General features: G+C 40.0%; 1 long non-coding RNA gene across 1 annotated transcript in view; it reads right to left on the bottom strand.

Moving 5' to 3' along the window:
* Positions 1-22,415, bottom strand: part of LOC106010149 (uncharacterized) — a 67,045-nt gene extending 44,630 nt beyond the window's left edge. Inside the window, exon 1 of the long non-coding RNA XR_015439506.1 lies at positions 22,168-22,415. This is a non-coding gene — a long non-coding RNA (uncharacterized LOC106010149). The remainder of the gene's footprint in view (positions 1-22,167) is intronic.
* Between the last annotated feature and the right edge of the window lie 892 nt (positions 22,416-23,307).

Genomic DNA, 23,307 nt, shown 5'->3' with positions numbered 1-23,307 from the left:
AAAAAAAACCCTATAGAAAATTAGATACAAGGTCTTTATCTCAATCTTATGAAAGCCATCTATATCACACAAATAGCCAACATCATACTAAAAGGGCAAACCCAAAAGCTTTTACTCTAAAATCAGGGAACAAGATAAGGATGTCCACTGTCTCCACTCTTACTCAACACGGTTCAGGAAACATACCAGCTATGTTTACCAGCTATTCTTAGCTACATCAATTAAACAAGAGAAAGAAATAAAAGGCATATGGATAGGAAAGGAAGAAGTTAAATTATCATTATTTGCAGATGACATCATACTCCACATACTCAACATACAAACTCCACCAAAAGACTTCTAGGTTTAATAACCAAATTCAGTATCATAGCTGGATACAAAGTTAACACTCAAAAATCAATAGCATTCCTGTACATGAAAAACAAACTCACAAACAGACAAATTTGGGAAATGACACCTTTCACAATAGCATCTGGAAAATGAAATACCTCTAATTAATCTAATGAAGGAAGTAAAAGAACTTTACAGTGAGCCACCTGCCTCACAAGTGCAAGGTCTCAAGTTTGATCTCTGGTACAAAAAACAAAACAAAAGAGAACTTTACATTGAAAACTACAGTATTCTGAAAAAGGAGATTGAAGAAGATATCAGAAAATGGGAAGATATACCTTGTTCTTGGATGGGAAGAACCAGTATAGTGAAAATGGACATACTTCCAAAACTGTTATACAGATTTAATGCAGACTCAATCAAAATACCAACAGCATATCTCACAGAATTAGAAAAAACAATTCTAAAATCACTTTGAAACCAGAAGAGACCTAGAATAGCAAGGGCAATTTTGGGTTATGAAGGTAACAAAGAGGGTATTGCAATTGCTGACCTGAAATTATACTACAAAGCTACTGTGATAAAAAACAACATAGTACTCCCAAAAGAACAAACCTGAGGAATAATGAAACAGATTAGAAGATCCAGGATAACTCTAAGACATACTCACCCCCTCCCTTATCTTTGAAAAAGGAGACAAATACCTTCACTAGAAGAAAGAGAGCCTATTTAATAAATGCTCCTGGAGAATTCAGCTTTCCACATGGTGAAGATTAAACCTAGACCCATATCTCTCACCATGGACTAAACTAAAATCAAAATGGATCAAATATCTAAATATTAAAATACAAACACTTAATCTGCTGGAATATATGTAAAACTCTTCAAGGCAAACATATATGCAAAGAATTTATGAACAAAACCCCGGTCACACAGGAAATATTACAAAGAAATAACACCTGGGATCACATCATATTAAGAAGCTTTTGCACAACAAAAGAAACTACCAACAGAGCGAAGAGACAACCCACAGAATGGGAAAAAGTTTTAAACAAATGTTTTGTTAAATGTCTTCCTGACTCAGTCTCCCAGAGTGCTAGGATGGCAGGAGCACACCACATCACCCGGATCCAGTGAGTTTTTAAAGAGGGGTTTCTTTCCATAACATCCAAAATAAAATACTATGTATATCATATGGCTTCTTATAAAATAACAGATAAAATGAAGTAGTACTTCAATAAATATTTAATACTGAATGTCTCTATATCTAAACAGCCTAATCTTGTAGAATTGCATCAAACCTACATGTAAGTAATTCAGCTTCACAAACCTTTTGAGCAAGATAAATGACATTTATTAAATCTTAACACATTCACAACTGGGCTGTGATTTATGCATCTTACTGCTGGGCAGCTTGAACCATCGGTGGTACAGGGATGACTGTTCCATTGGGTAGCTTTTATTAATTTCATTAGTAAAAAGACCAAAAAAAGTTATTAGATCTGTGTGTACCACTTGTGGTATACTCCGCCTGATGAGACAGACATACATGTAACACCTATGGTTCATGCCAGCAGGAACATATTAAGGTAAATGTAGTGAAATTTAAATTTGATGATACTGTATTTAATTAACCAACTACATTTAATTTATTCACAAAAGGTTGTTTATTACAAAATTGAAATTGACTTCATATTTACGAAGTTACTTGGTGAATCTGAACAAATGATCAATTTTCTAAGTGACACATAGTGCTCATGAATCTGGATTTATGATTCTATAAATCAAACATCTCATACAAAATACAGAGATATATGGATTTGATTTTTCCAAAGATTAAGGCTTACTTTACTACTTTAGATGCATTGCTTCTACCTAAATATCACTAATCCTTTGATCATTACCCTCTTCTTCACCTTCAATATATTCAATAAGACCCACAGATTAGTTTACAGGCTAGGATTTAAATAAAAAGATAAAATTTATCAAGGTATTCTTTTCAGTATTTCAAAGGGCACCAACAAGTACAGTCTAGCATTTTCCTCCTTAAATTATTATTTTTAATTGGCAAGTCATAGTTACATATATTTATGGGGTATAATGTGATCCATGTATACAATCTGGGAAAAATTAAATCAAGAATGAACACATCCTCTCTTATTATTTGCGGTGATGGATTTATTTTTCTTAACAGAATCTATCGCCAGGGCATGGTGGTAAATGCTTGAAGTCCCACCACTCTACAAGCCTACAGCATGATGGTCTCAAGTTCCAATCCAGCCTGGGGAATTTTGTGACTTAGTAAAACATTTTCTCAAAATGAAAATTAAAAAGGGCTGAGAATGTAGCTCAGTGTAAAGGCCCTTGGTTCAACCCCAACTATAGCAAAAAAACACCAAACAAACCCCAAACCCAGAACCTACCCATACCATTATAATTCAAAAAGAATAGTCTAATATTAATAATGGAGGCATGGAGTCCCTGTGAATTGAACAGCTTTGCAGATATTTTCCTGCAAAGTAAAATAATCTAATCCAAAAGTGGGCAAACATGATGTGAATACTTTACACAAACCATAAATCCATCACCATCATCTACATTTGGAAATATCCTGAGAGTCCCTTCTCAATATTTTTCACTGCTTCTGTATTAAATGGGTAGAGCCCATATAAATAACAACAGTTACTACTAACCTATCCCTCGGGGCAGGCATGGTACTAGCCCATATTTTTCATTTAACATTTTTCATTCACTTTCTCTTCAAAGAAAATCTGTAACAAACATTTAACAGGTGAGAAAGCAAGGACTCAAAGAGGACACACTGCTGGTAAGTTGCTGATGCAGATTTCATGTCCAGGGTTGCTTGACATAAAAGTCCATGCTTATTATTAAAGACATAAGCATAAGGAGCAGAGCCCCCCCAAGCACCGAGGAGGTGAGCCTTCCAGGATGCCATACCATGGCCCCAAGTGCTGAGGAGATGAGCTGAGTGGGTGCCAGCAGCACACACCCCTCCCCCCTTGAAATGAGAAGACATATAAACAAGTCTCAAAACCAGACTTGCAGATCACCTACAGCCACCCCAAAGGGAAACAAGATGGAACAATCTGATATTCAACCACCTGGACTCCCTGAACTGGCAATAAAAGAGGATCTGGAAAAAGTGAAATCAGAAATAATTTCTCACATAACAGGATTGTGCCCATAGTGCAAGACATGATTAATAAATCTAGAGAGGACATAGATTAAAAAATAGAGGAGTTGGGGAACATGATAGAATCCTAACATAGGAAACTAATGGAATTCATAAAACAGATATAAACAGATTTCCAGGAGATTAAAAGCTCCACTGAAAGTTTATGCAGCAGAATGAGTCAGTGTGAGGACAGAATTTCAGATATAGAAGATAAGATTGCAATTAGTGACCAGGAAAAGAAAAATTTCTTTAAAATAGTAAGGGACCATGACAAATCAATCCAGCAGCTGCTAGGCAATGCAAAGAAGAACATAAGACTGATCGAAGTCAATGAAAAAACAGGAGAGAGTGCAGATGACATAAAAAAAACTGTTCACAGAAGTGATGGCAGACAACTTCTCAAGGAGGGGAAAAGAACTTGACATAAGATAAGTGAGGCATATAGGACTCCAACTAGCCTTGATCAGAAAAAATCTACACATAGGCTTATACTAGTTAAGATTCCAGAAGCCCAACAGAAGAACAAAATTCTACAAGCAGTGAGAGAAAAGAAACAAATCATATACAAAGGAAAGCCATCAGAATCACAGCAGACTTCTCAGTGCAAATGCTCAAGACAAGAAGAGCTTGGAGTGATGTATTCCAAGCCCTAAAGGAAAACAGCCTCCAACCCAGATTGATGTACCCTGAAAAATATCTTTCAAAATTGATGGAGAATAAAATACATTCATGACAAAGAGCACCTTAGGAACTTCACAAATACCAAACCAGCACTCAAAAAAATTTTAGACAATATCCTAGGAAAAGACAATGAGGATCACAACCCCAGGAAGCCCAGCAGAATGAATGCGCTGGGCACGACAAGAAATTAAACACAAAGGGGCTGAACCCAACAAAAGGAAAAAGTCATGACAAGGATAAGTTAATACATATCAATTATAACCATCAATGTTAATGGTCTCAATTTCACCAATCAAAAGAAATAGACTGGCAGAATGGGTCAAGAAGCAAGATCCAACAATATGCTGCATACAAGAAACACACTTACTTCAAAAAGAAATCCATAGACTGAAAGTTAAAGAGTGGAAAACAATACTCCATGTGACAGAAACCTGAAAAAAAGCGGGAGTAGCTATCCTCTTTGCAGATCAAGTGGATTTCAAACCAATACTGATTAAGAGAGACAAAGAAGGACACTACATCCTTGTAAAGGGAACAATCCAAGAGGAAGAGATAACAACCATAAATATATATGCACCAAACACTAGTGCACTCAACTATATAAAACAAGTACTAATGGACATGAAAAATCAAATAAGAACTAATACAATAGTAGTGGTGGACCTCAATACCCCACTGTCACAAATAGATAGACCAACTAGACAAAAAATAAACAATGAAATATTAGAACTCAATCGAACTCTTGAACAAATGAACTTAACAGATGTTTACAGAGTTTTCCACCACACAAAATCAGAATATACATTCTTTTCAGCTGCACATGGGTCACTGTCCAAAATAGACCACATACTCACTCACAGAACATGTTTAAGTAAGTGCAAAGGAACTGAAGTTCTCCCCTGTATATTATTAGACCATAGTGTGATGAAACTGGAGATCAATAGAAAAAGAAACCACAAAAAATTTCATAAACACATGAAAACTGAACAACACACTTCTGAATAACCAATGGGTCACAGAGGAAATAGAAGAAATCAGACAGTTCCTATAATTAAATGCCAATGCCAATACAACATATTGGAATCTATGGAACATAATGAAAGCAGTCTGACAAGGCAAATTCATAGCACTAAATACTCATATTAGAAAAACAGAATGAGCCAAATTAAACACCCTGATTCTGGGCTGGGGATTTAGCTCAGTGGTTTCACCACCTGCTGCACAAGCGCAAGGACCCGAGTTCGATCCCCGGTACCAAAAAAATAAAAACAACAACAACAACGACAACTTAATGCTGAACCTCAGGCTTCTAGAAAAAGAAGAGCAAGAAAAACCCAAAATCCATACAAGGGAGGAAACTATAAAGATCAGAGCAAAAATCAATGCAATGGAGACTAAGAGAACAATACAAAAAAATCAATGAAGCCAAGAATTTGTTCTCTGAAAGAATAAACAAAATTGACAAACCCTTAGCCAACCTTATCAGAAAAAGGAAAGAAAAGGCCCAAATCCATGCAATTAGGAATGAAAAGGATGAAATTACAATGGACCCAGCAGAAATCCAGAGGATCATCAATACCTACTTCAAGAACTTATATACCAATAAGGTGGAACACACAGAAGAAATGGACAAATTCCTAGATATGTATGAATTAACAAAATTAAATCAAGAAGACCTAAAAATTCTAAATGACTGAATTAAATGAAATTAAAATGAAATTAAAAATGTAATTAAAAGCTTGCCAACTAGGAAAAGCCCCAGTCCTGATGGCTTCACTGCTGAATTCTACAAGCCATTTAGAGAGACACTACTGCCACTAATGTTTAAACTCTTCAAAAAAATTGAAAGGGAAGCAATACTCCTGAATTCATTGCTGGAAGCAAGCATCACCTTGATCCTCAAAGCAGAGAAAGACCCAACCAAAAAAGAGAATTATAGGCCAATCTCACTAATGAACATAGATGCAAAAATCCTTAATAAGATACTGGCAAACAGAATGTCAGAGATCATCAAGAAGATCATACACCCTGATCAAGTGGGATTCATCCTAGGGATGCAGGGATGGTTCAATATATGCAAATCAATCAATGGAATACACTATACCATAGAGCCAAGGACAAAAACCATATGATCATCTCAATAGATGCAGAAAAAGCATTTGGCAAAATCTAACATGCATTTATGATAAAAATCCTACAAAAATTGGAATATATGGGCTCTACCTAAATCTCATAAAAGCCATTATAAAAAGCCAACAGCCAATATCATACTAAATCATCAAAAACTGAAATCCTTCACACTCAAATCAGGAACAAGACAAGGATGTCCACTATCACCACTCCTGCTCAATATAGTTTTGGAAACATTAGCCATGGCAATTAGACAAGAGAAAGAAATAAAAGGAATAAAGATAGGAAATGAAGAAGTCAAATTGTCATTATTTGTAGATGACATGATACTCCATATAGAAGATCCCAAGAACTCCACAAAAGTCTTTGAGACTTAATAACCAAATTCAGTAAAGTAGCTGGATACAAGGTCAACACACAAAAATCAACAGCTTTTCTCTACACAAAGTCTAGCTTTCCTGTAGTCTCACTGAGAGAGAAATAGGGCAAACAATTCCTTTCACAGTAGCATCCAAAAACTGAAATACCTAGGAATCAACCTAACAAAAGAAATCAAAGACCTCCTCTCTGAAAACTATACCACTCTGAAAAAAGAGAACCCAGATGATATCAGAAAATGGAAAAACATCCTTTGCTCCTGGGTAGGCAGAATCAACATAGTGAAAATGGCTATATGTTGTCATCTGCAAGCCCACTCGCAGATCTAGGTTTGGGAGTCTGGACCGGGAGGGTAAGGTGCAGAGTCACCAGCCAACTCCAGGGAGGTTTCTGGAATGCTTCCACTTTATTGAGGAACTGCACAAGCTTATATAGTGAAATAAAAGGGCAATTACATAGGCGGGGTTATAACAGCTTTAGCCTTGGCATAATTTAATTGGATGGAAAAGGATATAATTATACACAATGGAGAACATAGTTAAATTTATTTTAAACTATATGGGGTGATCATCTGGGCGAGGCAAAGGAGTCACGACCCAAAGAGTGAGGAGGTATGTTCGACTTGATCTACTTTCTACACACTGGAGTGAGCTTGCTCAACTCTGTCTTTTGTCTCTGAGCATGCTCAAGAGACCAGAGTATGGCGTACTTGACCCAGCCAGACCTGAACTTCTCCTTCATTTCCCCCTTTTGTCTTTGACTCCAGAGCCTTGGCCAGAAGGACCACATGTTTATGGTTTTGTATATATATATGTCTGGCCCGTCTACTCATTTTAATAACAGCAAAGACTATTATGAATCCAAACAGAAATAAAAAATATGGCGAAGAATGAGCCCCCTCATCCAGGCCCCCATTTTTGCCCACCCAGCACTTATGCCATTCCAGATATCATCCCATACATTATTGAAGGTTATTATATCTATGGCCTGGGTATCATTAATTTGGATAATTGTATGGGTCAATTTAGACAAACGTTGTTGAAATGAAGGGTCCCAAGTTTTCCATATATACTGTGACAAATTTTTATGTTGATCATAATTTTTGCAAAAATAGGGGGTTACGCAGATATTGGTGAAATTTGCATGACATCTACCCAATACTTCAGTCTCTAATAATTTAACTTCTTCCCAAACTATGTCTATTTGAGTTTGTAAATTCAGTACTGCAGCTCGAACATCCTGGAAGAGGATAGCGGTCTCGCTGAAGGCTTGAGATGTATTATGGGCCAATTGATTCATGACCACTGCAGTCGTAATCTGGTTTTGGAGGGTCATGGTGGCAGTTGCTGCAGCAGAGACGGCAGCGACCAATGAGACTATGATAGCGACAACAGCAGAAATGCCAAAATCTTGTTTTCTTTGAGGGTGTAGCATCAGGTTGAATAAGAGGTCTGAATCTTGCCAATCTTCAGTGAGATTAACAGGGATCCAGATCACTGGGGGCTTCCTGCCAATATATATATACCAAGTAGAATTGGAGACATAGGAAGGGTTTAGGCAAGTGGTAACCATTACCTCGGCCTGGACCTGTAGGGTAGAATTGGTTATGATGAAGAAGAACAGGGAAGGGAGGCATGTTGAAAAAGGTAGAACAGTATTATTAGGCACATAAGAGACTGAAGTATTTGTTCTGGAAAAATATGTTTGAGCACTAAAGGAAGCATTTGCACTCAGGGCCAGAAAAAGGGGACTGAAATCAACTGGCTGATGATATCCTATGAATCTAGAGGAAACTGTAGGCCCCCAAATACAACTGGGTTTGAACCCACAATTAGTATATGTTTTATTTTCATAAGGCCAAAATGAAACATCAGCAGTTGTATTTATAGGTCCATAAGGCCCCCATCCTATGGCTTGACTTTGTGAAGGAAAAAGTGAGACAGGTATTAGTGATCGACATGTTTGGAAGGGGAGAGAAAAGGCAGGGGGATTGGCCCCAGGTTGATCAACTCCCATACACAGGGGAACCAGAGGGGGAGCATGAATCCCTGTTGTATGGCGCTTAGCACTGTTAGTTGGTGGCTTAGTACTGAAAGTATCAAAGGCAGTTAAGAGAACACCCCAGCCTCTAAGGTTTTGTCATTGTAGATAAACACAAGGATTGGGATTAGATAGGTTTGAGGCATCATTAGTGAAACACAGAACCCGAAGAAACGGAGGTATTCCACTTTGTCCTTTGAAAGGGTACTGAGAAGTTTCCATGTATGGAAGAAGGATGTAATTAAGAATCATTGCCAAAAGGCCAGGGTAAGGTAGAATTCCAATCAACAGTGGTAAGGACAGGGGGTTTTGGTACAAGGGCCCATACTTGCATGACCGTAGTCAGGTCGGCTTGTTCAGTATTGGCAGTAAGCACGGCACACAGGAGAACTACCATCATAGGCCCAGGAATGGGTTTAGGGGTCCCAGGTGGGGCCATCTTTTGTGCCTGCACACAAAGAGCCTTAATAGCACCCCAGGTAACTGGGGGAGAATTATTGGGTCTTGGGAGTCTCCTGCACTTATGGCGAGGGCCTTCTTCCAGGTGAAGACATTTCATTTTGTTGTCCAACAGTGTAGGGCTTGACATTCTGGGCCAGAATCCACATAGGTTGTTCTGCTTCCCATGGGAAAACACAAGCATATCCTCATCCCACCATGAGGAGGGGGTCTGGTCCTATGTATCTGATAGGGGATCCTTCCAAGTTACAAGAGGAGTGGAGCCTGTTCCTTGTAAAGGTTGCCAATGTTTAATAGCAGGACTCTGTTGATTATTATCAAAAGTTAAGAAATTAAGAGTGAACAGGGCCATATGGACCCTATCTTGAGGGGAAACAAATATACTTGTCTGTTGTTTAGCAAGCATTTGTTTAAAGGATTTATGAAATCTTTCAATGATTCCTTGGCCTTGGGGATTATAAGGAATTCCAGTTACATGAATAATATTATAGGACTGTATGAAATCTTGAAAGGCCTTTGATATGTAAGCTGGCCCATTATCCATTTTTAATTTATGTGGTATGCCCATTGTACAAAAGCATCTCAGAAGATGACTGATAACATTTTTAGCCTTTTCTCCTGGAGCGGCAGTGGCTCAGGTGAATCCAGAATGAGTGTCAATTGAAACACGGACATATCTGAGCTTTCCAAACAAGGCAACATGCATAATGTCCATTTGTCATAAAGCATTAGCCTTTAGGCCTCTGGGGTTAACCCCTGGGAGTTGTAATGGGCCTATAGGTAATAGAGGACCACAAGTTGCGCATGTGCACATAATCTGTTTACTTTGTTCTTTCGTAAGTGAAGGGAACATATGTGTTAAACTGTGTGGAAACTGTGTGATTGGTGGAATATTTTATGACTATTGATAGCACACTGAATGACAGAAGAGGGAAGGGCTGATACCACTTCATCTATCATCTTGTTCCCTAAAGCTAATGGGCCGGGCAGATCTGAATGTGACCGAATATGTTGTATGTAGAGAGGGTGTGAACATCTCTCCAACAACTGTTGTGTCTTTATTATAAGAGCATCTAATGGGACCTCTCAGAGAACCTTGAGGAGGGCATGAGGCAGTGCAGGAAGCAATGTTGCACAATAAGCACTATCTGTAAACAAATTAAAGGGTTTACTTGCAAAATATTCTAGAGCTAAAATAATAGCTGTGAGCTCCTTAACCTGGGGGGAGCCAAATAGGGTTTCATGGATCTTATAAAGGGGCTCATTTTTGTTGAGGGAATCAAAAGCCACGAAGCCATATTTATTTGGGCTCCCATCCATAAATACCAAGGGGGCTTCCAGTATAGCTTGTTGAGTTATTGGATTAAACATTTGAAGAGGAAGCTTAAGTAGGCCTTGTAGAATTTTATGTTTAGGATAATGGTTATCTATTTGTCCTGCAAAACCTGCCATTGCTATAGCAAACATCTCTTCAGACTCAAGAAGATGAGGAATAATTTCTAATTCTAAAGGTAATATCAGCACCTCAGGTTCTCTTCCCAGGACCTGTAAGGTCCTCTTTCTCAATTTGATTATCATCTTACTAAGTATTTCAATAAAATTTGTTATTTTTTTTTGTGATAATGAGGAAGACCAGTGAATCCATTCAATAGGTCCATGACTCTGCCATAAACATGCCATAGGTGATCTTGGTTTATGGCATAAGACTAATCCTTTTATATCCTGAGTGGGATCCAATCGAGCAAGAACCACACCATGGAGCTGTTTATTAATCAAATCTAATGCCTGCTTGGTGGGCAAATTTAAACATCTTTTTGAAGTTGGGGAGTGATCTCCCTTGAGTAATTGGAAGAGAGGCTCAAATAAACTGGTGGGGATTTTAAGCCATGGGCGGATCCAATTAATTTGTCCTAAGATTTGCTGTAGCTCAGCAAGGGAAAGACAGTCAGGTAGAGTTATCTGTGGAGTTTTAGGGGAGGTGGGTCCAATCAATGATGACACCCAGGAAGGACATTGGACACCTCCTTTGGATCTTATCAGGCTGTATATTAAACCTAGCCTGTTTAAGAGCCAACATCACTCGACCCAGTAAGGCCTCTAAATCTGATGAAGCTGTACTGACAATAAGGATGTCATCCATGTACCTATACAACTGCGAGGATCTGTCTTCTTGAATGTGGGCCAGTGTCTGAGCGACTGTAAGCTGGCAGATGGCTGGACTGTTTTTCATCCCTTGTGGTAAAACGCACCACTGATATCACCATGCAGGCCTACAGTTATTGACCATTGGCATGGTGAAAGTGAAACGCCTGCAATCTGCAGGGTGAAGAGGAATTGAAAAGAAACAGTCTTTAATGTCAATAGAGCATAAGTACATATCAACAGGAATCACTGAAAGAAGAGGGAGCCCTGCTTGAGAGGCACCCATGTCAGCCATGGTGGTATTTATGGCTCTCAGGTCGTGTAGTAGGCAATATTGGCCTGGGGTCTTTTTTGGAATTACAAATATAGGAGTATTCCATGGGTTAGTGGACGGTTCAATGTGTCCAAGTTGTAGCTGTTGTTGTATGGGGTCCTGTAGCACTGTTAATTTATTTTGGGGTAATGGCCACTGCTCTACAAATACTGGTTCCTCATTACACCACTGTAAGGGTATGGGTAGTTGGAGCAACAGAGCAGTGGCCTCTAGGATTGGGGGGAACAGCACTCATCTAACAATTCATCATAAAAGGCTTTATCATCTGTGGTAATTACAGCATCCATAGCCTCGAGGAGGTCTCTGCCCAACAGATTATTAGACAGATCAGACAATATGACAGGGCAGAATTTACCTTTATGTCCATCAGGGTGTGACCATGGAATAGGCTGTGCCATGGTGAGTGAGGGTTGAGTGCCTCCTACCTCTATTACAGGGGGCCCTGGCACTAAGTCCCAATCCGGGGAGATTTCCTCTCAACACAAGATTGTTCGATCTGCACTGGTATCAATAAGCATGTGGAACCTTTTCCTGGGGCAGAACAGGGTCAATCTAGGCTTGAATATATCAATGGGGGTGGTCCACATGATTTTACAGGGTGAGCTTGAGTCAGCCAATTGATTGGAAATGGGAACTGGGGATCTCCCTTTTAGTGGGGCTGGGAGTTGCCCCCTTTGACGTTTAAAGGCTGGGTGAGGTTGGCAGGTCCTTCCATAGGAGGAAGAGGTGTTCCATCTCTATGGTATTTAGAACGGCAATCTTTTTTCCAATGATAGCCCTTTTGGCATCTTGGACAAGGCATTGCTGGGCACACTTGGCCTCCTGTGGGTTCTCTAGTGGTTAGGGGACATTGTCTTTTTACATGACCTAGCTGATTACAGCCCCAGCAGTCTGGGCCACTGTTTTGTTTAGATTGTTGAAAGGGAGCAGCTGCCGCAAAGGCACTAGTAATGGCAGCTGCTAGCATCCAATTGGTATGGTCTGGGGTTCCTACATCCTTAGTTTGTAAAATCCAATCATCTAATGTTTTGTCCTTTATTGGAGTTATGAGAATTTTTTTATAGCACTATGGCATCCTTCATATATTAATTCACGAATCAAGGCTGTCTGGGCATCAGAATGAGTGACCTTAGGTTGGACCGCCTGAATAACTCTCTGACAGAAGTCAGGGAATGTCTCATTGGGCTTTTGTATTGTTGTGCCCAGATTGTAAGGTCCCGAAGACCACCAGGAGGCCGTTTCCGATGTAAGCACATGAGGGTCGTTTATTCAAGCTTAAGCAGGGACTCTCAATTGTCACCGACACAGCGGATCGAGATTGAGAGCCCCGAGTTCCAAATTAGCGGGGTTTTTATAGAGGTTACAGCAAGGTTTGGAGATTCTCTACTTAGCAGTTACAATGATTGGTCAGCGCTTAACATGTATGAAGTGTACATTTCTGATTGGGTGAACTCATCAGGGGTAAGGGGTGATTACGTATAGGTTTTACAAAAGAAAAGAAGGACAAAGGTTAGTGGGCAACTGTCACGTATTGATGGTCAGCAGACACGGTGACTAATGGTCACGACAACTCAGCACTGACAGCACAATGACAGACGATTCCTACAGATAGTGGGCCCAGGATGTTCATTTCCTGGGTAAACAGATGGCTGAGTAATTAACTTAGGAACTTTGGTTTGTTACAGATTGTATCTTTTGTTCTAGAGCAAACACATTTTAACCATTAATTTGAGAGGCTAGGGGAATGGTGGATTTTAGCAAAATGGAGTCGCTTTGGTCTCACAGTATGAGCTTTCCAATAGCGGTGGTCCCCTGAGTCACTGGTATACGCCTCCATGCAGTCAGTGCGCAATTACACACTTGATCATAATATACCCGTTTGACGGGCCTGTTGTAACACATTAGAGAACCTGCCTGTTCCCAGCAGCATGGCAGAAGAGACAGGCAACCTGGCTACATTGTTGCACCAGTCCTGTTGGTCACATTGTTCCTTATACATAGCCTTAAACATCAAAAAATCCCCAGGGGGCAAGCAGGCACATGCCACATCGTACCAATCTTTGGGGCAGTTGATATTATAAGCAAAGTTATGTAGGAGCTGCATCATACGGACTCTGTGGACCATGTTCTAGTACAGCTTGTCTGAATTCCTTCCACACCTTTGGTGAATGGGGCACCCAAGGAGGGGCATTTGGTCCTCCCCCCATTATTACCGGGTAAGCCTTAAGCGAAGGATGGTGAAGTTTGTTTTTCCGGAGGGTTTTTTCAAAGAATGATTGTTAGGAAACTCTTCCTCGCCTGATTCCTCCTCACTGGAGGAGGAATCAGAGGTATCTGCATTTGATTGATAAGATGGTGGCACGCATACTGGAGGGCGCCATGTTGACAGGAAGTTCTGCCCTCCTTAAGGTCACATCCGGCTGACTCAGAGGTGTAGGTGGAGATGCGTCAACAAGGGGAAGTTCTGCCTTAGCAGGAGGGGCAGAAGCCCCGAGGGAAGAAGAAGGCGGGAAGTGGAGATTTACATTTGCCATTTGTATCCCGAGGCCACTTGCTGCCATCCTAAGAACAACAAAAGGGTCCCTTTATCTGTTTGACCTAAGCAGTAAACACCTCTGATGCCTTGGTGGCATGTGGATCCAAGCATTGAACAATCGCTGACGTGACTGGAAAAAAGTCTAACGGGAGGGATACTTCTCCCGATCTCTCTGTGCGCTGGGAGTTATGAATAGCGTGCTCCCAGATGTTAGGATCCACTACATCAGCATCCTCCGTCCATGGGGATGATTTAAGAACAGTCTCCCAGAAGACCAGAAGGCATTCTTTGGAGACCTTCATTCCCCTAGTCTTTAGCAGAGCCTTCACAAGTGCAGCCTGAACCAGCTTGTCCCGACTTAAGAGATTACCCATGATAGGGATCCTTACCCGGACTTCAATATTTACCTGATATGCGCGCCCCACATTTGGGTAAGGCGCAGAGTCACCAGCCAACTCTGGGGAGGTTTCTGGAATGCTTACCCTTTATTGAGGAACTACACAAGCTTATATAGTGAAATAAAAGGGCAATTACATAGGTGAGGTTATAACAGCTTTAGCCTTGGCATAATTTAATTGAATGGAAAGGGATATAATTATACACAATGGAGAACATAGTTAAATTTATTTTAAACCATATGGGGTGATCATCTGGGCAAGGCAAAGGAGTCACAACCCAAAGAGTGAGGAGGTATGGTCAACTTGATCTAGTTTCTATGCACTGGAGTGAGCCTGTTCAACTCTGTTTTTTGTCTCTGAGCATGCTCAAGAGACCAGAGTGTGGCGTACTTGACCCAGCCAGACCTGAACTTCTCCTTCAGCCATACTTCCAAAACTGCTATATAGATTCAATGCAATCCCAACTGGAAACCCAGCAGCATACGTCACAGACCTGGAGAAAACAATCCAAAAATTCATTTGGAACAAGAAGAGACCTAGAAGAACAAAAGCAATTCTAGGCAACAGAGACATGGCAGGGGGCATCACACCCCACAACTTGACACTATACTATAAAGCTACTGTGATAAAAACAGCATGGTACTGGCAAAGAAACAGACCTGAGGACCAGTGGAAAAGACTAGAAGATGCAGAAACAGCTCCAGACACACTCAGCCACCTCATCTTTGACAAAGGAGCCAAACACCCTCACTGGAGAAAAGATAGCCTCTGTAATAAATGGTGCTGGAAAAATTGGGTTTCAACTTGTCAAAGATTAAAACTAGACCTATATCTCTCACCATGCACTCAACTAAAATCAAAATGGATTAAAGATCTAAATATTAAAACAGAAACAATGAACTGGTTGGAACCAGAGGTTGGGTTGAACTCTTGAAGACATTAGTTTAGAAAAAGATTTTATGAACAAAACCTCAGTTGCCCATGAACTAGGACAAACAATCAACAAGTGGGATCTCGTCTAATTAAAAAGCTTCTGCACAGTGAGAGAAACTTCCAACAGTGTGAAGAGACAATCCACAATGTGGGAAAAAAATTTCACCTGCTGTTGCTCAGACAAAGGTCTACTATCTGGAACATATAAAGAATTTTTAAAAATCAGACCTCCCAAATATAAAGACCCAATCCAAAAATGGGCATCTGAAATGAACAGACATTTCTCAGACAAAGTAGTACAGCAAACAAACATATGAAAAGATGTTTAATATCACTGGTCATTCGAGAGATGCAAATGAAAGCAATGCTGAGATTCCACCTCATCCCAGAAAGAGTGGCTGCAATCATGAAATCAACCAATAAATGCTGGTGGGACTGTGGGTAAGAGGAACCCTCCTCCACTGCTGGTGGGTGTGTAGACTGGTGCAACCACTGTGGAAATCAGTATGGAGATACTTCAAAGAACTAGGACTGGAAGTCCCATTTGACCCAGCTATTCCCCTGCTGGGTATCTTCCCTAAAGAATTAAAAGAATCATACAACAGTGATACTTGTGCACCCATGTTCATAGCAGCACAATTTGTAATAGCTAAAACTTGGAAGCAGCCCAAATGCCCATCAACTGGAGACTGGATAAAGAAAATGTGGGGTATTTAAAATAAAATGGAGTACTACTCAGCCATAAAAAATAAGAAATTAAAGACATTTATCACTAAATGGATGAACATTGAGGCTATACTCTTAGTGAAATAAATAGGACACACACGTGTAAACACTGAATAGTTTCTCTAGTGTGAGAAACTGAAAGTGTAAATAAGGACCAAAAGGTATAGATAATGTGAAATAGGAAGAAAAGGGGCAAAGGGGAAGGGGCAGTGGGAGGGGTAGGGGAAAGGAAAGAAGGGAATAGAATATGAGAAAATGAAAAAATGGAAACAAAGTATTTGTAAATAGGGAGGGGTGGAGGGGTTGAAGGGAGGGCAGGGGAAGGGGGAAAAATAAGAACCAAGAGAGATTATGTAAAGGTGCAAATTTCCAATGATGAATGTCATTATATAGTATACCTAAAATGTACCAAAAAAATAAGACATATGCATAAAAATTAGCAAGATGTTTCTCAAAAATTTAATCAACTTTTTTGGTTTTCCATGTATAACTACTTCTCTGCAACAAATACAACTGCTTCTAGGAACACACTTAGGTATACTGTAAATTAAATCAATCTTGTGAAAAGGATAGGACTTAAAAGGTGACTGCAATTATCTCAAAGAAATAGAAAATTTGTTCCACTCAGGGTAAATAAAGCCTCACCTTTTCCATATCATATAAAAGTTATTGGTTTTTTTGTTTTGTTTTTGTTTGAGAAAAGATGTTACTGTTTAGTTCAGGTATTCTTGAACTCACTATGTAGCCCATGGTGGCCTCAAACACCCAGTGATTCTCCTGCCTTATCCTCCCAAGTGCTGGAATTACAGGCATGTGCCATCATGCTTAGCCTCCACAACATATAAAAGCTCTAACACAAGTACATTCCCTAAAGTTTGTTTTCCCTTATTAATTTTAATGGCACTCTTAGATACACCTGTTCAAAAGGTAGTCATTCTAAAAAGACCCAAAAGATATTACAACAGGAGCCACATAAATAGGCACTTTTCTTTATAGTTAAATGTATGATTATTCAAAACAGGTTTGGATTCCTGCTAATCTCTTTTTCTCAAAGTCGTGCTCTTTTTGCTCTATTACAGCAAGGACTAAGTGTCACAAGCTATCTATTTTCTCCAACAAAGCATCTGTCCGAATCATTCATGTAACAAAACTGAGGGAGGAGAATAGGGTTGCACAAAAGCTGGCTGTGGAAGTAGGCATGACCTGTTAACTATAAGATCCCAGACACATATGCAGAAAGTTCCGAAAGCTCTGCAAGTGGGCTTCTGACAAAACCCTGTGCAGGTTTTCAATATGATGTCAGCTTGAGGCATGGGATCCAGCACTGTTCCCCCTACCCCCACGGGCCCATATGTAGAAGTTCTCAAAGGTTTCCTTGATATTTGGACAGCGTAAAAGAAAGGCAGCCATGAGGAGCAGTGCTATGGTAACTTTCCATAATAGTCCATGCTGCATTTCCCAGATGCACTGTGTACTTTTATTTTTGCCCTTACCCTCTTTTTCTCTTGTTCCACTCAAGATCACTCTGCAGAGCCAGTGTCTCCCTCTACTCTTCATTTTTGCTTTCTTGAATAAACATTGCCATTGCTTCTTTGCTTGTTTCATTCAATTCTTTGTTTGAGATAAGCAGAGCCCAGAATCTAACTCCAGAAAGAGAGGCAAGAGGCAAGCTACTGAGAATCTGGTAATGTTTAGCTGGCAAGCCACTTTTAGAGGCAAGCTACCCAATAACAAAATCAGTCAGACAGGTAGTTGCATGTTAAATGAGGGTTTTAACAGTCATCTAAAATGTAGAAGTGCTGTCATCTCTCTTTAGAATAGTACTAAACTCCACCCCTAGCAAGTACAAACTCTGTATTCAAAGACTCAATCAGAGCAACTTTTGGTGCCTAAATTAGGACTGAAGAGAAATCTTTTACTCCTATTTCTTCTCCAACCAAAGAGGCAAGCCTCAATAACCATCCTTCTACTCAGTCAATCCTGAATAAACACCATATTTTATAAGTTCTCAGGGTAATTTCCCTCCCAGACTCCCACTCTCCAAGCCTGTGATAACATACACTTCTTTGTAGTTCCTTCCCTTCTCTTTAAGGGAGAAACTCCTAACTTAGGGCATAACACTGGGTTACAACAACCCATCTCATACATTTCTACTGCAAATTTGTACTTTAGTATAATAGTAACCAGCTGTGCATTTCAGTAGCTGTGCCTGGGGGATACAGGAAGCAATCTCTGTGTTTATCCACTTGGTACAAAGAATGTCAAGTTGTGTGCACGTGTGCATGTGTGCAAAAGCGTCAAACAGATTTTTATCCACATAATGTTCCATCTAACAAGTTTTTTTATTTTTACCTGAGCATCATGGGGGATAAAATATACCCACACCACTCTTCTGTTATGAAACCCTGTATTTTACCATAATGGAATATGGCTGTGTCTGACAGTAGCTGTGCCTGGAGAAAGCAAAAACCAATCTATGCATTCCTGCAATTGGCAGATGAATGGCAAGGTGTGTACAGGAGCTCCAAAGTAGCAACAGGTGAGTTTTACCCATGAAATGCTCATTGGTAAATACCTGTGCATTTAGTATTTTTTTCAAGTTTTCTGTTGATTTCTCTGGTAGAAGTAGCCCAATACAGTACCATGCCACATGAGAAAATAGACTTGCAAGTTTTACAGGAGGTCAAAAGTGATTAATCATGCATGGATGATGATGATGATGATGATGATGATGATGATGATGATGATGATGATGATGATGATGATGACTTTGATGTTGGCTGTATGAGCCAAAATTCCTGACAGTGAAATGGAGCAAGTATCAACCAATACAGGGAATGAAGACTTTACTCAGATGATGAAGAAAACAGCAATGTGAATACATATTTGACTAGTCGAAATTGTACCAATGGTCACACAACCAAATGGAATGAGCCAATGTTAGAACTACATCTGAAAATATAGTGAGGGTCTTGGCAGGGTGAAACCTATTGGACAGAATGCCAGCACTCCCATTCAATGTTGGAAATTGTAACAGATGAAATGTTATAAGACGTTGTGAAATACACAAAGGCTGAAATACAAGTAAAATGTTCTGCATGCACCAATAACCATATTAAAAAATTATTTATTATGACACCTCACTAGTTGAACTGAAAGCATTCATAGAGATTTTCTCATGGTAATCACAGGAATGTAAAAGACTTACGGAAAAGCAATGGGTCAAAATATGGCATAAAAATGTATGCCCTTGTAGATGTAAAGACATTATGCTTTCAATTTAGAATTTGGAACTCGGTCACTAGGTCCTTATTCATACAGTAATCAACCAAATGATGTTGTGAACAGATGTGTTGCTTCCATCTCCCAAACTAATCAGAATGTGACATTTGACAATTAATTTACCAGTTTCCAATTGGTGTTACATTTGCTAAGAGAGTGCAAGTTGACTAGCATGGGAACTGTATGCAGGAACAAAGCAGAAATTCCAAATGAAATGTTGTAATTTCAAAACCAAATTGTATAGCACAATCTTTGAATTTCAGAAAGATTTACATTGGCCTCGTATATGGCAAAGAAAAACAAACTGGTACTGCGGATGTCAACACTGCACCATGATGGAGAAATATTACAGGAAAACCTCTACAAAATGGAGGACTGAGATGGAAACTTTCTACAACAAAACCAAAAGCTGAGTAGACGTTATTGATGAATTATGTGACAAGTATGATGTCACTCACAACACAAACCATTGGCCAATGGTTGTCCTTTACTCAAGCCTAAACATGTGGCATAAATACTTTGATAATTTACAATGAAAATAACAAGTGCAAAATAGCACAGAGAAATTTTCTTAGAGGATTTGGACTGAAACTCATCAGAGATCATTTATAGCAGAGGAAAAACAAAATGTTTCTACCCAGTAAACTACACAAAAAAGGTGTGGAGCACATTGGTGAGCTGACAGGTGAATGGCCAGGTGTAGCATCACAAAGACCTACTACAACCATGGGAAACCAAAAAGATGTCAACTGTCCCCTACAAGAAAGGAAAGGAAAACAAAACATATGTGCTATCAGTGTAAGCAATATTGTGTATGGAATATGCAGTTTTCATGTGTGAAGACTGCCTTGGGTGTCACAGTTGAAGCAAAGATTATTTTTGTGGTAGACTTTTGTTTATATTTACATTGTACTTCATATAGGTTTTTATTTCTGATGTTATCTTTTAGGTTTTGTGTGCAAATAAACAGCTGATGTGAAAATACTGAGGTCTATTCTAAGCATTCATTACACATTTGATATTTTACTTTATTGATGTCTTATTTTCCTAAGTCCACACTGTACAATATAGTAGAAAGCTCCTGATAAAACAAGATAAGAAGAGAGGTGTCAAGAATGGCCTGCCACATAGGAGAGGAAAGCCAAGCACATGTTCTGTCAGTGTAAGTGAGATGTGTGCATGGAACACCCAGTTGTCATGTATGATTACTGCTTTGGGTGTGACAATTTAAGCAAAGATTATTTTTGTGGTAGAGTTCTATTGGTATTTTCATTGTAGTTCTGAAAGGAATTTATTTCTGATGTTATCTTTTAGGTTCTGTAAGCGAGTACACAGCTGATGTGAAAATGATCTTTATTCTAAATGCACAATATATATTAAGAATTTAATACTTTATTTTATTGATATTTTATGTTCCTGTTAACTACACATTGTATAATCTAAGAACCTCCTGACAGAACAGCAAGACCAGTGAGATGTCAAGTATGTCCAACAAAAAGGCCAGGAAAGCAAAACATATGTGCTATTAGTGTAAGCTACACATGTGTATGGAACATGCTGTTGACATGTGTGAAGGCTGCCTTAAGTGTGATAATTAAACATTTCTTTTGTAGAGCACTACTGGTATTTTCATTGTAGTTCATATAGGAATTTATTTCTGTTGCTCTTTTTTTAGCCTTTGTACACCAAAAAACAATCAATGTTGAAAATGTTGATGCTTTTTTATAAACACTCAATAAATATTAAAAATTCAACGCTTTGGGGGATTATTTTCCTGTTAAGTACTCATTGTTTAATATAATAAAACTCAAAATTAAAATTAATAACTCATCACTAGAAATATTCTAAAGAATAAACGTGGGTATTATACACCCACAACAATGCACCTTTACAACAAAATTGGCATTATGTCCCTTAATTAAATACTGGAAGCCTGAGTTGAGTTCCCTTCTTCCTCTTCCCTTTTGCCTGTTCCTCCAGCTACTGTCCCTGATCTTTAATAAATGTAGCTACTTACTATATACTAGGAGGTATACATTTGGCAAGTCTTTCCTCCTCCTACACAAGAACCTGGACCATTTTGGCCCAATCAACTGTAATAAAGCGGCCCACAGCATTCAAGAAGGCGCCCACATTGGTCTCCTGCTTTCAAAAAGGGGCTCTTCATCCCAAGAGGCAACTTGGGAGAGGCTCTTCATTCCTTTGCTTTCTCAAAAAGGATAGGCTCGCCCAAATCCTACCCTTAAAGAAAGTGACAGACTGAAGTTAACCTTTTGGCTGCCCCCACAGACCACAAGGGAGGGAAACCACAACAGCTCCCCCCCCCCCGACACACAAACTTTGAAAATGTGACAAGCTCACTTGACCCTTTACAAGCATCCACCGCACTAAAGGCACAGCCCTTTCAAGGCTAAATGGAATTAAGCCTTCAGTTGCTGACCTTAGAGCTACAACGTCCGCTGGCAACTCTCGGCTGGACAGCCCCGCTCCCACGCCACCGATCCCTCATGCCCAGAGCGGAGGGCCTAAGTCCTGCCTGGAGGGAGGCGCCCAGCAGGCTCGCTGGCTGCTAAACGGAGGCGGTGAGCTGGCAGGTGCTCACCTCGATGACACTGAGGAACGCGGTCCTCCCCGAGTACTGCAGCCCCACGAGAGTCAGCTCCTTCTCCTTCCAGAAGAGCGGGACGAACCAGTCCAGAAGAGAGATGAGCGCCAGCCTGGTGCTGGCCTGGAAGAGGACAGAGGAGACGCCGGCCAAATTGGACAGCGACACTTCGTCAAGAGCGGGCGGGGAGACACCCCCGGACACAAGCAGGAGGGGCTGCTGAGCTAGGAAGTCGAGCGGGTCACATGACTCCCCCGCCCCCACCCCCGCGCCGCGCCCAGCGCGCACAAAACCAGCCATTGCCTCTCCTTGTCCAATTGCTCCCGCTGGCTGCAGCGCCACCTGGTGGGGAAGAATCGCAGTACATTATACTTGCTTTCTGCGTTTGGCGTCCCTGTACCAAGTCTCTCATTCGTTGTTGGTTAGTTCCTCATTCAGTCATTATTTGTTCGTTCATTCATTCATTCATTCACTAATTTTATTCATTACATTTTTCTGTCAATGTTCATTGGCAATGTACTCTGTAAAAGTTCACTTGGTCAAATCTGTGGAAAACTGGCTATAGAAGAAAAATACTATGTGTTGAATTCTGTCTTCTTTCTTCATCCCAAAAGATTTGTTGAAGTCTTATTTCCCATTACTTCAGAATGTGATCTTTTCTGAGATAGGGATGTGGTTCACTGGTACAGCACTTGGCTGGCATGCACACTGCCCTAGTTTCCATCCCAGGGCTGCCAAAAAAAAAAAAAAAAGTGAACATTTTTAGAAATAGGGTCATTACAGATATTATCAGTTGAGATCATACTGGAATGGGGTGGACATTTGATGCACTATGACTGGTGTCCTTTCAAAAGGAGAACAGACACAGTTACCAAACAGCAAAGGCCATGTGGCAAGCAAGGCAGAAATGGAAGTGTAGCAGGTGTGAGTCAGGCAACGCCAAGGATTGCAAACAAGCTCCAGAAGCTGAAAGAAATGAAGAATTCTCCACTGGAGCCTTCAGAGAAAGCCTTGCCCTGTGAGATTTTGACTCCAGACATCAGTCTCTACAACTCTGAAACAATACATTTTGCTGTTCAGCCACCCACTTTGTGGCATTTCTTTGTGGCAGTCCTCACAAACTAACACAGATAACAA

This window comes from Heterocephalus glaber, unplaced genomic scaffold, assembly GCF_053883595.1.
Source record: "Heterocephalus glaber isolate CG9 unplaced genomic scaffold, H.glaber_assembly_v1.0 deba00001472, whole genome shotgun sequence".
NCBI lineage: Eukaryota > Metazoa > Chordata > Mammalia > Rodentia > Bathyergidae > Heterocephalus > Heterocephalus glaber.
The sequence above is the reverse complement of the archived record's forward strand: the minus strand, read 5'-3'. Positions and strand labels throughout refer to the sequence as shown.